The sequence below is a fragment of the Lissotriton vulgaris genome, chromosome 7, assembly GCF_964263255.1.
Source record: "Lissotriton vulgaris chromosome 7, aLisVul1.2, whole genome shotgun sequence".
Taxonomy (NCBI): domain Eukaryota; kingdom Metazoa; phylum Chordata; class Amphibia; order Caudata; family Salamandridae; genus Lissotriton; species Lissotriton vulgaris.
In genome coordinates this window covers 1,222,160,813-1,222,175,944 of record NC_141695.1, presented here as the reverse complement: position 1 = coordinate 1,222,175,944, position 15,132 = coordinate 1,222,160,813, and positions in this window count along the sequence as shown.

Genomic DNA, 15,132 nt, shown 5'->3' with positions numbered 1-15,132 from the left:
AAGTGGCAGTTGACTTCTTGGACATTAAGATCAAGGCAGATGAGGGAAAGTTATGTGTTGAGCTGTATGTTAAACCTTCAGATCGTAACACCTTGCTCCACCATGATAGTTACCATCCCAAAAATCAGAAGGATGGTATCCCCTACAGTCAATTCATTAGAATAAGAAGGAATTGTACTGACAAAAACTCCTTTGAAAAGCATGCTGAAAATCTAAAAATCAAATTACTTCAATGAGGCTACCCTAAGAGATTAATAAGAGACAGCTACAAAAGAGCCAAGTATCAAAGCAGAGAATCTCTTTTTGAAACTAGCAATAAAAAGAAAGAACCTGAAAACAACATTGTCATGGTCTCAAATTACAATGGTTTAAGTTGCAAGGTAAAAAATCTTATTACTAAGAATTGGTCAATTTTAAACAGAGAAGGTAAAATTCCCCTGCCTAAACCGATTTTCTCCTACAGGAGAAATAGGACCATTCGCAACTGCTTGGTACAGACCTATAGAGAACCTAAAAAAAGTAAACAATTAAGCATTGACCAAGGAAAGCCCATTAGGGGTAACCGACCATGTGGATCGTGCACTCATTGTAAGTCAATTGTCCAATCAGACAAAATTGAACTGAGTGGCATATCGCATTGGGTGAACGAGCATGTCAATTGTAGAACACCCAATGTGATATACCTAATAATTTGCCCGTGCCAAAAGGGGTATATAGGCGAGACTGGTCGTGAGATTAGATTACGCCTATCAGGGTTGTCAAGATTTCTTTTGCGCTCTAAAATTGTTGAGCAATTTTGAAAGATTCAATTTTTGGAGTTTAAGTGGTTTGGGGCAAGTATGTTGCATACATTAAGTGGAAAATCTACTCTTGATACCGACAGAAGACTGACTGCTCCATTCATAAAATATTCTCTGCAAGTAATGTAATGTAATGAACGAATCAGTCTTCCACATGCAATACTCACGTACAAAAATGTCTCATTATTCAAAACGAAAATTTCACACATAACACATAATTGAGATTCTAGAGGTATGTGAGGTTATGATTGCATAGTAATTTCAGATTTTCGACTTTCCAAACTACTGACCTAGTTAGATTTATATTCAATGTTTATAGTTTCAGTTTTGCAGTAATTTTTTCACTTTTCATTCCACTGATTGCTACCTAAATCCAGATCATGTGTCCCCTTTGAATTATTCATAGTGTTATATATTACCAAGTAGTATTTTGAGGTAGCTGAGTGAGTTATATATTCACTACTCTTATTTGTGTGTCACCTGCAGTTCATAGATTCAAATCCCTGACAAGGCCATCTGGGCTTTCTATTCTCATGAGGACAATACATTTAAAGCCATTAAGTTAGATAACAGTGAAATTTATTTTTGCAGTGCTTCAGATTAGCAAAGATGATAGCATCAAGTGCTGTGGTAAATTCGTAAAAAAAATAAGTGCTGGGGCTCTCTTCAGGAGGCAAACCTTACAAGAGGGGAGAGGATGTGGTGTAATGGCCAAAGCTGTCAAGCTCAGGGCTGGAAATCTAGTTTTGAGTCTTTGCATCGGCTCCATATCTTGTGACACACTTAATTTCTCCGTGCCTATCAAAAATAAATGTGCCCTTAACTGGCGCTTAAGCGCTGGTGATAATGACTGAGTGTTGGTGTTGAGCACCAGAAACCACTGGCTCAAATTAAGCATTGATTCAATGCTATCCAAGTCCTGAAAACTGCTGTCTTCCCATCATGTGGAATCATTATTTAATCATGTATTCTTCCCTCATGTTTTCTTCTTTCGGTCCTTCTTTTGCTGCCCACACAAAACCTTTTCCAGTTTAACAGTTAGGTATATCAGCAGATCCTCTTTCCAATAAGATATTGACAAGAAGAACACAAAATGGACATGGGATTACCATATGCCAGTTTAAAAGCACAACAACTCTTCAGGCACATAGGATGAAACATATCCCTTCCATCTTGTTCACAGGATGCACATGTTACTCCTTCCAGCCTTTGAGCACAGGCTTCAGAGCTCCAGAGAGAGAGGCAGATGCTGAAGTAGAAATTCCCAAGACTGGTCCCATTAAAATCCAGTTCATCCACCGGTAAAAGAAAACTATAGCCTTAATCTCACTAATATAAACCTGCAATATTTACTCACACTCATAATGAGATTATTCATGCATATATCTGACAAGCAGAGGAAATTAACCCAGCTGCCCCAGATATTCCAAATTAACACTTTGGTGATACCCCTGCTTTACTCTGCACAAGGCAGGGCCATATCCACCATTAGCTATGTAGACAACAGTTAATCGTGTTTTTGTTAAATAAAAACAGAGTTCTGATACAGATTGGAATCTTGTTGCCATGATGTGTCTCTCTGGGGCCATGGAAACCTCTGGAGTCTTAGCACTGCAGAATCTTCAGGGAACTCTGATGCAGCCATTGTTGCATCATGGCTTAATGTTCCGGAATGTGGCTTCTGTTGTCATTTCTTAGCTTGGAGACAGGACGGTAGTTGCTGAGAAGGTGTATATTTCTTCTTATATTTGGCATTTCACTGTCATTGACATTTACCTATTGTTGGAGACTTCTTTTCATCACCTCAAATCCGCCACAGTAGTGGATAGGGGTCTGTGAAGGACACCTCTGCTTCCCAGCAGCTAATACTGTCCTCCATCAAATGGAGGAAAATAAGGTAAGAGAACTTCAAAGACATAAACAGAATATTTAGCAGTGACTTTTAAACTACATTTCAACAGACTATAAAGGAATAGCAGCATTTCAAAATACTTTACACTTGGCCCAAAGATGTAAACCTACGAGTTATTGTTTTGTGTGTAGTCATTATGCCAACTTGAAAATCTATGTATTACCAAAATGTATTTAAAACATACTGGAAGCAAAACGTGCAGCATTACATGAATGCGAGTTTGGAACCGTCCTGTCTCCAAATGTAATGGCTCACTGTAGGATTTAGTTGATCATGACAGAAGAGTATTATTGGACTTAAAGGTGATGTATAAGGTCAAGTTTCCAATATAGTCCTGAATATTTGAGTTGATGTCTTGGAAGTTTTTGAAACAGAATAGGTGCCCTTTAATGATCTCCAGTTTTTGATAGTTTGAATATGCAATGTGCATTAAGCAAGTACCCTCTAACATGTAACATTTACCACCCTGTGGCCACAGGGAAAAAGTTGACCCTTTGATATATGCATCAGCATCTCGAGGTGCTGTCTCTTTTCATTACTTAGTTGAAATGAGTAAAGTCAACTTTACTGTGACAGAGTGTATCAAATTAAAGACGTTTACCAATGATATTGCAGCTTGGTACAGGAGTGGTTGACTTTTGGCCTTTCATCTTTCCAAACTTTTTAGTTATGTCAACATTTCTCTAAAGCTGTAAAATTGTTGAACAATTTTGAAAGATGCATTGTTCAAACGTAACTGGTTAAACAAATGAATATGTGACTTCTGCATAGATCTGGGTTTTGATTACAGAACAGATAGACGGCTGAAATAAGTGCTAGGCACCATTATCAAGAAATGTGCCCGGCACAGATTGGGACAGTGTACCCTATTATCATAAATGTGCTGCACCAAGGGCAGCTGCAAACTTGCACCTCCCCTGGAACAGCTCATTAAGCGAGAGATGGAGCCACTGCTTATAATCTGCGTTGTGTTTCACAGTGCAGGTGACTTCAAGCACCAGCAGAGCGATGTTTGGTGGGTCCATGGCATTCCCTTGTCCCATCCAGAGGGTGCCCTCTGGGAGCGCACTGATAAGGTGCCACCTTTTTGTAGTGCACTCTCAGTGCATCTCTTAAGGGCATGTTTGTCTTTGTGTCTGAATCTGTAATAGGATACAAGTGCAAAGGCAAACTTGTTTCCCTTATTTGCATGGGCCCAGACCCCATGATAACTAGTGAATGTTCTCACAAGATAGCGCTAGTGTTACATGTGCTACTGGTATTACAGATGCTGCCGCACAATCATCTGCACCTCCTTCTGTAATACTAACAAAGGGGATGCATACTTGCATTGCCCCCTTGGACACTATGCAGAATACGGCTCGAAATGATATAGCCAATTTAAGGCACGGGCAAAGTTGGCAATTGCCCAGGACCCTCAGCTCCTAAGGGTGTCCTGGGGAGGTGATCCAGTTAGTCAGAAACCCTGTTGTAAATACTATGCATAAACTTGACAGCTCAGCATGTCCGTTTCTTGACGTTTAGTATACAAGCCCGGCTTTCCTAACCATAATCCATGTGCTCTCAGGCAGTCGTGGCAACTAAATAGCTCATGTCCCTGTTTTTAGATCAACTCACCATACCTCTCTCTTTACATCTCAGTGTACCTTCCCCCATCGATCGCAGTATTCATACCTCACCTATTTCTTCCACTCCTCTTACTCAGTACACTTCTCTCTACCCCGTCTCTCTACTTCAAACTCACAACCTCCCCACACACTACTACACTGTGTACCTATCTTAGTCTACATCTCTTCTTTTCTACCCCTTTTCTACCCCTCTGTCTGCCTCAATGCTGCCTCTACCTCACTAATCTCTTTACACTTCTCTGTTGTATTTCCATCACATCCTTTTTTATCTCTCTTCCATGTGTTTAATCCTTCTCTCAAGTTCCTTTCTTTCTTTATCTCACCTCTCTATCTCTCCACCTCCCAAGAGTTCATCGTTCCACCCCTCTCATCTCCCTCTCTACCTCACTAGTCTCTACCTCACCTACCTTCACCTCACGTGTTTCACTATTTTACATCTCTTTCTCTTCACCTCATCTTTGCCTTTCTCTCTCTCAGACTGTCTTCTTTTCGTCTTTCCCAATGTCTAACCTGTCACCTTACTTCACTATTTGCCCGTTGTCCCACCTATCCAAACTCTTCTCTACCTTTCTACATTCATTTCCTCTGCCTCAACTCTCATACTATCTTACTCATTTCTCACTATCTCTTTTTTGTACCTCTATTCTCTTCCATTATCTGATGTCTGTCTCGTCCTCATCTCTCTCTGCATCTGCTTGTCTGTTTTAACTTACCTTCTGTACCATGCCTTTCTATCTCTACCACTCCTACTATATCTCACTACTTCACCTTTCTCTCTCTCTCTCCCCTTCTATGTCTCTCTGTTGTAACCTCTTCTCTTTTTCTCTGCCACACCCTGTCTCTCTACTGAATTTCTTTTCTCTCTATACCACATCCCTCTTTCTCCACTTTAACCCACCCTCTCTATCTTCTCTTACCACCTCGCCTGTCTACTTCTAACTTTCCCCACCTCTAATTATTTCAAGTTCTTTCTACCTTACCTTTTTCTCTTCCTCAACACTAAGGCTACCCGGCTACACACCCTACTATAATTTTACTTTTACCTATCTCTGATTTTTCTGCCCATCTACCTCACTCTACAACAATACCTTCTTATATACATATTTCTAACTACCCCATCCCCTTTCTACCTCTCTATGTTTCTTTCCTTCTGACTGTCAGCTTTGTTCCTTCACCTTACTTCTCACCCTATCTCACCTATTTCTCTACATCTTTTGTTCTTCTACTTAAACTCTCTTACTTTATCATTCTCTTTACCTCTCTTTTCTTCTTCTGTATCCCACCTCCTAACATTTCTCTTACTTAAGCTGGGTCAGACGCTTCTGTCTAGCCAAAGAAGTGTACACCTAAAAAGAAAAGAACATGGAATAAGGATATATAAGGATAAAGTTGGCAGATTTCACCTGATGAAATCACAAAAATTCTAGTTGCAGTGCTTTGATTTTTAAGTTTGCAGTGAGAATGGCAATTATGAAGGGAATTTATTTGTGATTATGAATATCTGGCACTTAAAGCCACACTTGAAAGTGTTAGTTGCATATGTCTTTTTTTATTATGGACTAGTTGTCGCTGTAGATTATCTATCATTTTGTTTGGTACTATTTGGCTAGAACAGGCTGAGTACCTTGAGCTGGGAACTGATTTTATTTGCTCTGTTTCTTAAAGTGTAACGTATAACTCCATAATTTTGGCATAATTCGGGCTTGAATTAACTGAGGACAGTGCTTCAGGAAGCCACCTCAGTATTCACCACACATTGCCACTGTACACACACAACTACTACCCGTCACACTTTAACAAGTGTGACAATTCAGATTGTTCGAGGCCCCCAAAGCTTCAAGAATGGCTTGGGTGGCAGGTATTAGTTGTTTTGAATGTATATTAAATTAACAAACCAATAGTTTCCTGCTCATCTTTAAATTACACAAACAGCACCGCCATGTGGCAGCTGTCATAAGTGCAGGTTCTGTCAATGAAGTGCCAGTGCCTGCAATTAAGTGCCTGTGCTGAGCTCCGGAAACCACCAGCTCAAACTAAACACTGGTTGAAGATGTATAATAAAGGCAAATCGTTCCAAAAATGAGTGCCAAAATATGTCTTGACCTGGGCTCCAAAAACATTTAAGATAACACAAATAGATCTACAACTTCAAGTAAATGTTTGATCAAATGTTTAGATAAGTGCAAAAAGGAAGATTGGGGACTACAATGTTTTGGGAGAGATCATTTATCTTAAGTCTTTTCTGAAGGCTGATCACAAGTGTGATGGAGGGTCATGAGAAATATATCAGACTTGTCAAATATCTACAGCGCAAGTTGAGGTATTTGCTGGGCCCTGCTTATTATCCAATTTTAAGTTTGAACTCAGAAATGAGGAGTGATATGTAGAACCTTGTCGCCCCTGCACCAAATGTGGTTTATCTTAGTAATTACAGGGCTTTCCCCCTGGTACATTTCAACTATTTTGACCTGTTGAAGTTGACATGGGGAAAATCATGAAATCCAGAGGTTATGCATTTGCATAGAGATTGGTATTTTATTACCCACTTGTTATACAGGCCTGAATGTTATTTTGTAGATCACGACAATTGAGCTTTAACTCATTTGGTGGATTTAGGGAGACACAAGCTAACCTGGACTGGAACAAATGTACAGATAAATAGGATTGTGAACCACATTCTTGCCAGAAATGTTATAACCTGAGACTAAATATACAGGTTGCAAAAAACTCCTTTCCCATTAATATTATTCTGTTTGTGGATCCTGCAAATGAAGGGTGGAAATGCATAAACGTTTAATGCAGGTGATATCAAGCCACACGCCCTGCATTATAAATTGCTATGTAGCATTTTGTTTTCTGAGAACAACCCCTGTCCCTGTAATCAGACAAAAAAACGAACATGAGGCTACGCACATTGTCTGCAGCATGAAGAAGTTCCCCGGAGTGCTGTGTGCTTCACCCATTGCTCAGAAGCCAATATTCACAAAGTGGAAGGGCCCTTCTTTTCCTAAATATTCCTACTGTGTCCCATAGTGCAAATTATGACACAGAAGCGCATTTGTGAATTGCAATGTGCCTTTGATACATAACAGCTTTACATTTTGTAGTCAGTCAGTCAATAAACTTTATTTCGCTATGCTTCTGTAGCATTAAAGTACATCTAAAAGATAATACAAACATTAAAAAGACTTCATTTACCCCTGTGAAACACATTACATCACACTGTTCATTGAGGACTACATTTGAACCCATATCTCACTTTGATGTATCAAACCTTAAAATACCCCATCTCATAAAAAACAAATAAAACCACAATATTGTATTTAAAAATTACATAAGATACAAGAGACATTCTACAATAAACAACAATTCTTTACAATTGCAGCACTATTGCACTAAAATATTGCACATTCTGAGTTCTGCGATAAAGGGAGTGTCATAAATATAAAGGGGCATATTTACAAGCCCCTATCGCCACAGGAATGTTTCTTTGATCGACGTTCCTGTTGCAATAGGCGCTTTGCCTTATTTACAAGGCAACGTTAAGCCACTTAATGTGGCTTAACGCCACTTTGCAAATAAGGCATCCTTTCACTCTACACTTAGCGTGAAAGGGGTGGGCAATAGATGTTGTTATAGTAATTAAAAATTAGTAATCCAATCCCGGACAACATCAAACACAAAGCAGTGAAAATAAGACAAATCATTATAAAATGTAATCACTTCCCCAGAAAAGTATTTGCAATCAGGGTAAGTAGACCACCTTTAGCTCTGCTAGCATTAGAATGGATAGCTGACTAATGATATGTACAAAACCCATCTAACTATCTTGGTTTGCACTCCTAGGTTTCTTGTAGGCAGATCACATGGTATCTAGCCACTAAATTGACCCACTCTTGGACTCCTATTTAATTCCTAAATCCTGCAATTTACCAAGATGAAACCTTAACTGGCTCAATGATGTTAGCAATCGTGTTAGCATCTGCCACTTGTGCCTGGAGGTCACCTCTACTAACAGGAACCTAGACTTTGTGTAGAGCATTCAGTCAATCGCACTCATCCAAACCTTCCAGGAGTGTATATCTGTTACAGCACCATCCTGGTTTGACCGGAAGCGCAATTTTCTGCTTATGATCTCTATTTATTAGTCTTGAGAGATGAGAAGGTAGTGGGAAAACAGATATCTAGGAAACTCTTGAAAAAGGAAGAGGAAGTTACCGTAGGAGGGTTGCAACAATTCTTGGATTATTGAAGGTGACCACTATGCAGTTACAAGGGATAGTTTTATGGGATGGCCCTACCCAGTCACTCCCTCCTTGCCATCAAAATGTGTTCAGATAAAGAGTGGTCATTGCCTCTAAATTTCGTCAGCCAGTCAGATACCTTTAAAATCAATAGGACTGTGTTTTCAGTCTGGGTCTGTTTAAGACATAAGGGCATACTTCTGGTGAGAGATTCAAAACTTGAACTTCTCTGCTAAAGCTACTCTTGCACATCTCCCTCGGTTCACTACCCATCTTAGAAGCAAGCTCTCCGGTCACCACGTCACCAAATTGTCCAGGAAGCGTCGCTGGAGCAGTTTGCATTGGAAGAGAGAATGGGAGCTATAGGCCCTTGTACCTGTGAAGATGATGTTTATGTCATTTAAGTCTGATCCTGCATAACCTCCAGCGCCTCAAATCACAACCCATACGGACCATGGTTTGAATGAGGTTAGGACCATAGAACATACTAGCAATAGTGCTTAAATCCTTAGGAGGGTAAGAGGACGGCCAAAAGCACATCAGGGGCAGAGTGAGTTTAGCAAGGCTCAATATTTGGGTTGCACTTTCCTCTAAGGCATCAAGACAAGGTGTAATGTAAACAAACATACTATCCTCGAGCATAACTCATCCATATTTGAGGACGTCCACAATGGGATGACATTATGTTTCTTCAGTTAAGTCCCCTTGCAGTCTATTGTCCCCTTCTTGCACAGTGTCCTACCCTTCTTCTTTTTCACTAGAGGCTCCATAATAGGCAAATTCTCCACAAGGGGCAAACACACACTGTCCATACTTGATCTGGCGTTGACAGTTCCTTCATTTGGCCTTCATGAGAATGTCTAGACTATTAGAACTATTGGAAACAAGCAAGTTGCCCCTTACCTCCTCCAGGGAGATGGGTATTTTGGTGGGTTACCTCTCCTTTGAAAGGACACTAGCTGCTTGGGAAGGAATCAATTGTAGTTGTCATATCACTCCTTGTTGCATCACATGCAATTTTCCTTTTCCCCTTAGTTCCAGTACAGGAGAAAAGGCAAACCTAGATGGTCAAGAAAGGAGTCGCAAGCGGGCTGATGCGAGCCAGGGGAAAAACAAAGAGGGCCTGACTCGGCATCTTTCGGCTGCTGAGAGGTGCAGATGGGCGCCCTCTTGGTCCAGTCTTAATCCAGGGACGCCCCTGGGTGAGCTCCGCACCACAGGAATGTAGTTGGCACTTTATAGCACGTCTGCATCAGCAGGGCCTCCCAAGTTGCCAGCCCCTCCTCCTCAGGGCTTGCGATAGTTGTGAGACTGTGAATCCTCAGGCAGAGTTCAAAAAACACCCAGAAGGCGTCCTACAGTGCATGGGTGTAGTTTGCACTTTATAGCGCATCAGCAGCAGTGGAGCCTCCCAACTTGCCAGCCCCTCCTCCTCAGGGAACGTGAAGTTTGTGGGATGGTGAGGCTTCAGGCAGAGCACAAAAAGCACACACAAGGCACAAATAATATGATTCTGCAAAATCCAGGTGTGAAGACTTTGGGACCACAAAATTAAGCAATGTATCGAGCACTTTAATACATCAAAAAGTATTGTTTTCCTCATTGATTTTATTGAGAACTGTAGATTTATTTTTCTTTATCTGTAATGTTATGTGCCCCATAAGTAAGTACTGCAGATAATTAAACATTAGAGGGCAGATTACTCAATTTATTTCATCACCTGCTAGTGCAGATGGAGAAAAATTAATTTTGCTCATGCAGAAACCAATAAAAATGAATCTGCTCATGCCTAAAATGTGTTATCCGTGCACAGTTTCAAATCGACCTGGAAACTCCTCTGCACAAAAGGGAGAATGAGCAAGGCTGTTGAAGGTGCACTTCTCTTCACTTAGTCTAGTCATGATTTCACACAGATCAAATGTAGCATCAAGCACGTTGCTGTTATGAAATTGTTCTCTGGTGCCCGTGTAAGCCCTGTTTATCTTATTACTTATAACCTCGAACCTTATAGGATTGTGAACAAGGTATATAAAGCTATTCTTCAATTACAAATCTTTGGCTTGAAAAGCTTTGCCAGTGTGGCTCCTTTAACCCCTTCCATTCTGATGACGAACCCCAGCCGTCACGCTCCACGGTGCTCATGACGGCTGGGGTTCGTCACGGCCCCGCCCTGTTAGTTTGTTTACCGCACAGCGGCGGAAACGGCCCAGCATGGAAGGGGTTAAGGAACATCACCTGCTTTATAGAACCAAAAATCCCATTTAGAAATGCAAACACAGGGATTAGTTGCAGGCCAAAGTCCTTGTATTTGTAGCCAGTCTCAGCTGGTGTTAATTACCTACATGGCCTGCAAATGGATAGTTTGCAATGCTACCTATTGGGACAAAGGTATCATAAAGGTATTATCAAAAAACACAAAAAGGCCCCAAAAAGTTGGTGTGCGCAATTTGTGGCCACAGTGACCTGTCTTTTAGTGCATCGGCCTTACTTTATATAATTGTATATTAGTGCTGCTCCCATTGATGAGATGTACAGGGCCTATACCTAGGTATGTCATGTTAACCAGAATTTCTGAACCCATGGGAATTTTTCAATTCTAAGAGTCCACCTTGTAATCACTGTTAACTCCATCCCACCAGATTTATCTGTACCCCTGTGTTAGACCTGGCACCATTGGCGTGGGTCTCCCTTCCATTTTCCTTCTGGTGCCTCACGTGTTTTTGCTGGTATTATATGCTTTGGGCACTGTGCTACTGCTATTCAGTGCCACAGTGCAAGTGCTGCCTATTGTAAATGTATGTATTAATCTGTGTTTTCATGTTTGGCTATTTGGTTTACTTGTCAGACCCTAGTCTAGTGTACTTGGGACACCAAGTTGGGAGCGGCCAGGTGGCGCCCCTACAAACCAAGATTCAAATCATCCTGGCTTGGGAGCCACCCAAAACCCAGACAGAGGTGAGAGCCTTCTTAGGTCTCACAGGGTATTACAGGAGGTTTTTTAAGGGGTATGGCAACATTGTTAAACCCATGACAGAGCTGATTTCCAGGAAGCAGCCCAAGAAGATGATCTGGACTGATACCTGTCAGAAAGCTTTTGAGGCCCTGAAAGCTGCCATGTGCACAGCGCCCGTGCTCAGGGCAACCAACTATTCAAGTGAGTTTATCGTTCAGACAGATGCTTCAGAGCATGGTGTGGGGGCTGTTCTGTCACAGATGAATGAGGAGGGCCTAGATCAACCCGTAGCCTTTATCAGTAGAAGGTTACTTCCACGGGAACAGAGGTGGAGTCCTATTGAGCGTGAGGCATTTGCTGTGGTCTGGGCGCTAAAGAAGCTGAGACCATACCTGTTTTGGACTCACTTCCGGATTCAGACAGACCACAGACCCCTCAGATGGTTGATGCAGATGAGGGGTGAAAATCCAAAGCTGTTGAGGTGGTCTATTTCCCTACAGGGTATGGACTTTACGGTGGAACACCGCCCTGGTACAGAACACGCCAACGCTGATGGTCTGTCCAGATTTTTCCACCTTAGTGATGAGAACTTCAAGGAGTTAGGGCAGTTCTCCCCACTTTTCAGCTGGAGGGGACACTTGTTAGACCTGGCATCATTGGCGTGGCTCTCCCTTCCATTTTTTTCTGTTGCCTCATGTGTTTTTGCTGGTAATATATGCTTTGGGCACTGTACCACTGCTATTCAGTGCCACAGTGCAAGTGCACCCTATTGTAAATTGATGTATTAATCAGTGGTTCCATGTTTGGCTATTTGGTTTACTTGTCAGACCCTAGTCTAGTGCACTGAGTGTGCCCAGGGCGTGTGAATCCAAATGCTGCTGGTGGGCCTGCAGCACTGGTTGTGCCACCCACAGAAGCAGCCTTGTTAAGTGTGTCTAAGGTCTGCCATTGCAGAGCCTGCATGCAGTCTGGTACTGTCATGCTGACCGGGCAAGTGCACCCACTTGCCAGTCCCTAACCTTACCTTTTCTTCATATCAGTCACCCCTATGGTAGGCCCAAGGGCAGGGTGAATTGTAATTATAAGGTAGGACAAGCCCTGGTGTGTGTGGCATGCCCTAATAGTGAATTACAGCCATTTTCGTTTTTCACTATTGCAAGGCTACCTGTTCTCCATAGGCCAGAATGGGCTGTTAGAGTTATTACATTTTATAATCCTAACTGTCTCAGAGAACATGGTTGAAATTCGAGTTTAGTATGCCTGAACTCAGAATTATAAAATACATCTTTTAGTGAAGTTGGTTTTAACATTCTGTGTTTGCAAATACCACTTTTAGAAAGTAGATATTTGCTTGTCTAACTATTTAAACCTGCCTCTGCTAGGTTATGTATTCCTTTGTCTGGTTTTGTGAGTGACAGGGCTGGGGGGTTCCCAGAGACAGGCTGAGTCACCCAGCGGTGAATAGAGAGATCTGCATCTAGATGGGAGGGAGGAGTTGCACTTGAACCTTGAATAGGGCTGTGCCTGCCTCCCAAAATGCTGGCTCCACCCCCTGGGGACCGGCTGATGTATCTGCCCTGCACACAGAAAGAAGAGAAGGAGTCCTATAAACAAAGTGCTCCAGGACTGTACATAATGCTCGCTCCACCTCTAGTGGGGCATCTGATGTTTCTGCCCTGCACTGTGAAAGGAAAGAAGTCTGGTAAACAGAGTGCTTCAGAACTGGTTTGGACTGGGCATAGGCCCCTCTCCCATCAGAGAACAAAGGATTTTGGGGTATAAATATTGGGATCCTGATCCCATGAAATTAGATCACTTTGGACTACAAGAAGAAACCTTTACTGAGGAGAGGAACCTGAAGAAACTGCAGAGAGACCATTCCCAAGCTGAAGTTCAGCTTGGGGGATTGGCCTGCAGTGGTTGCCTTACTGCCAAAGGAAGAAGAAAGGAACTTTGTGTACTTTGCTTTCAACTTGTGAAGGATCTGCAAGGGCTTGGAGAAGAGCTTGCTTCCTGCTGAAGTCTCAGGGACAACAGACTTTACCCCCCAGCTCCCCAGAGTTCTTTGGAAGTGCCTGCTGCTGTTTTGGTCCTTCTGAAGAACTGTGTGTCGCAAGGTGCTGGAAGCGCGACTCAACGAGAAGAAGCGTGTCGCCTTTGCTGTGCCTGCCATTGCAAATCCGAAGGAGGGTGTCGCTGCTGGAACTGTCGCACTGCACCGCATCGGAGAGAAGCGTGCCGCAACAAAGAGGAAGCGTGTCGCTGTCGCTGCTGCTGCCGTCGCACCTCCGACTTCAGGAGAAGAAGCTCGCAACGAATTCAGAGCGTGTTGCCGTCGCTGTACCTGCCGTCGCAACTCCGAAGGAGGGTGTCGCCGCTGGAACCGTCGCACTGCACCGCATCGACAAAGAGCACCTCGCAACCCCGAGGAGCGCGCCGCCGTCTGAGCTGCTGCCGTTGCATCTTGGATGTCGCCGCTGCAGTTGTCGCATCGTGCTTTTCATTCTCATGAGCACAATAAATTTAAAGCCATTAGGTTAGATAACAGTGAACTTTTTTTTGCAATGTTACAAATTGGCAAAGATGATGGCATTAAGTGCTGTGGCAAATTTGTAAAAAAAAAAGAGTTCTGGGGCTCTCTTCAGGAGGTAGCTTCTGTCAGCCCATTTCTCTTGTTAGCACCACCTAAAACAGAAGCCATGAAACCCTACAAGTGGACAGAGGATGTGGAGTAATGGCCAGAGCTACCGAGCTCGGAGCTGGAAACCAGGTTCGAGTCTTAGCGTTGGCTCAATATCTTATGACTCACTTAATCTCCCTGTGCCTACCAAAAATGTCTCCTTTACTGGTGCTGAAGCGCCGGTGATAATGATTGAGTGCCGGAAACCACTGGCTCAAATTAAGCACTAATTCAATGATATCCAATCCTGAGAACGACTCTCTTCCCCTCATGTAGAATAATTATTTTCTCATGTATTTTTCCCTCATGTTTTCTTCTTTCGGGTCCTTCTTTTGCTGCCCACACACAACCTTTTCCAGTTTAACAATTAGGTGTATCAGCAGATCCTCTTTCCAATAAGATATCTGACAAGAAAAACACAAAATGGCCCAGGGATAACCATATCTCAGTTTAACAAGCACAACAATCCTGAAGGCACAGAGGATGAACCACATCCCTTCAATCTTGTTCACAGGAGGCACATGTTACTCCTTCCAGCCTTTGTGCACAGGCTTCAGAGCTCCAGGGAAAGGTGCTGAAGCTGAAGTAGAAATTCCCAAGCCTGATCCCAATAAAATCCAGTTCATCCACTGGCAAAATCTCTACCCTTAATCTCACTGATGTAAAACTGCAATATTTACTCACACTCCTAATGAGATTACTCATGCGTATATCTGACAAGCAGAGGAAATTAACCCACCTGCCCCAGATATTCTAAATGAACACTCTGGTGATACCCCTGCTTTACTCTGCACAAGGCAGGGCCATATCCACCATTAGCTATGTAGACAACAGTTAATCGTGTTTTTGTTAAATAAAAACAGAGTTCTGATACAGATTGGAATCTTGTTGCCATTGTAGGAGAGTAGGGTCTGC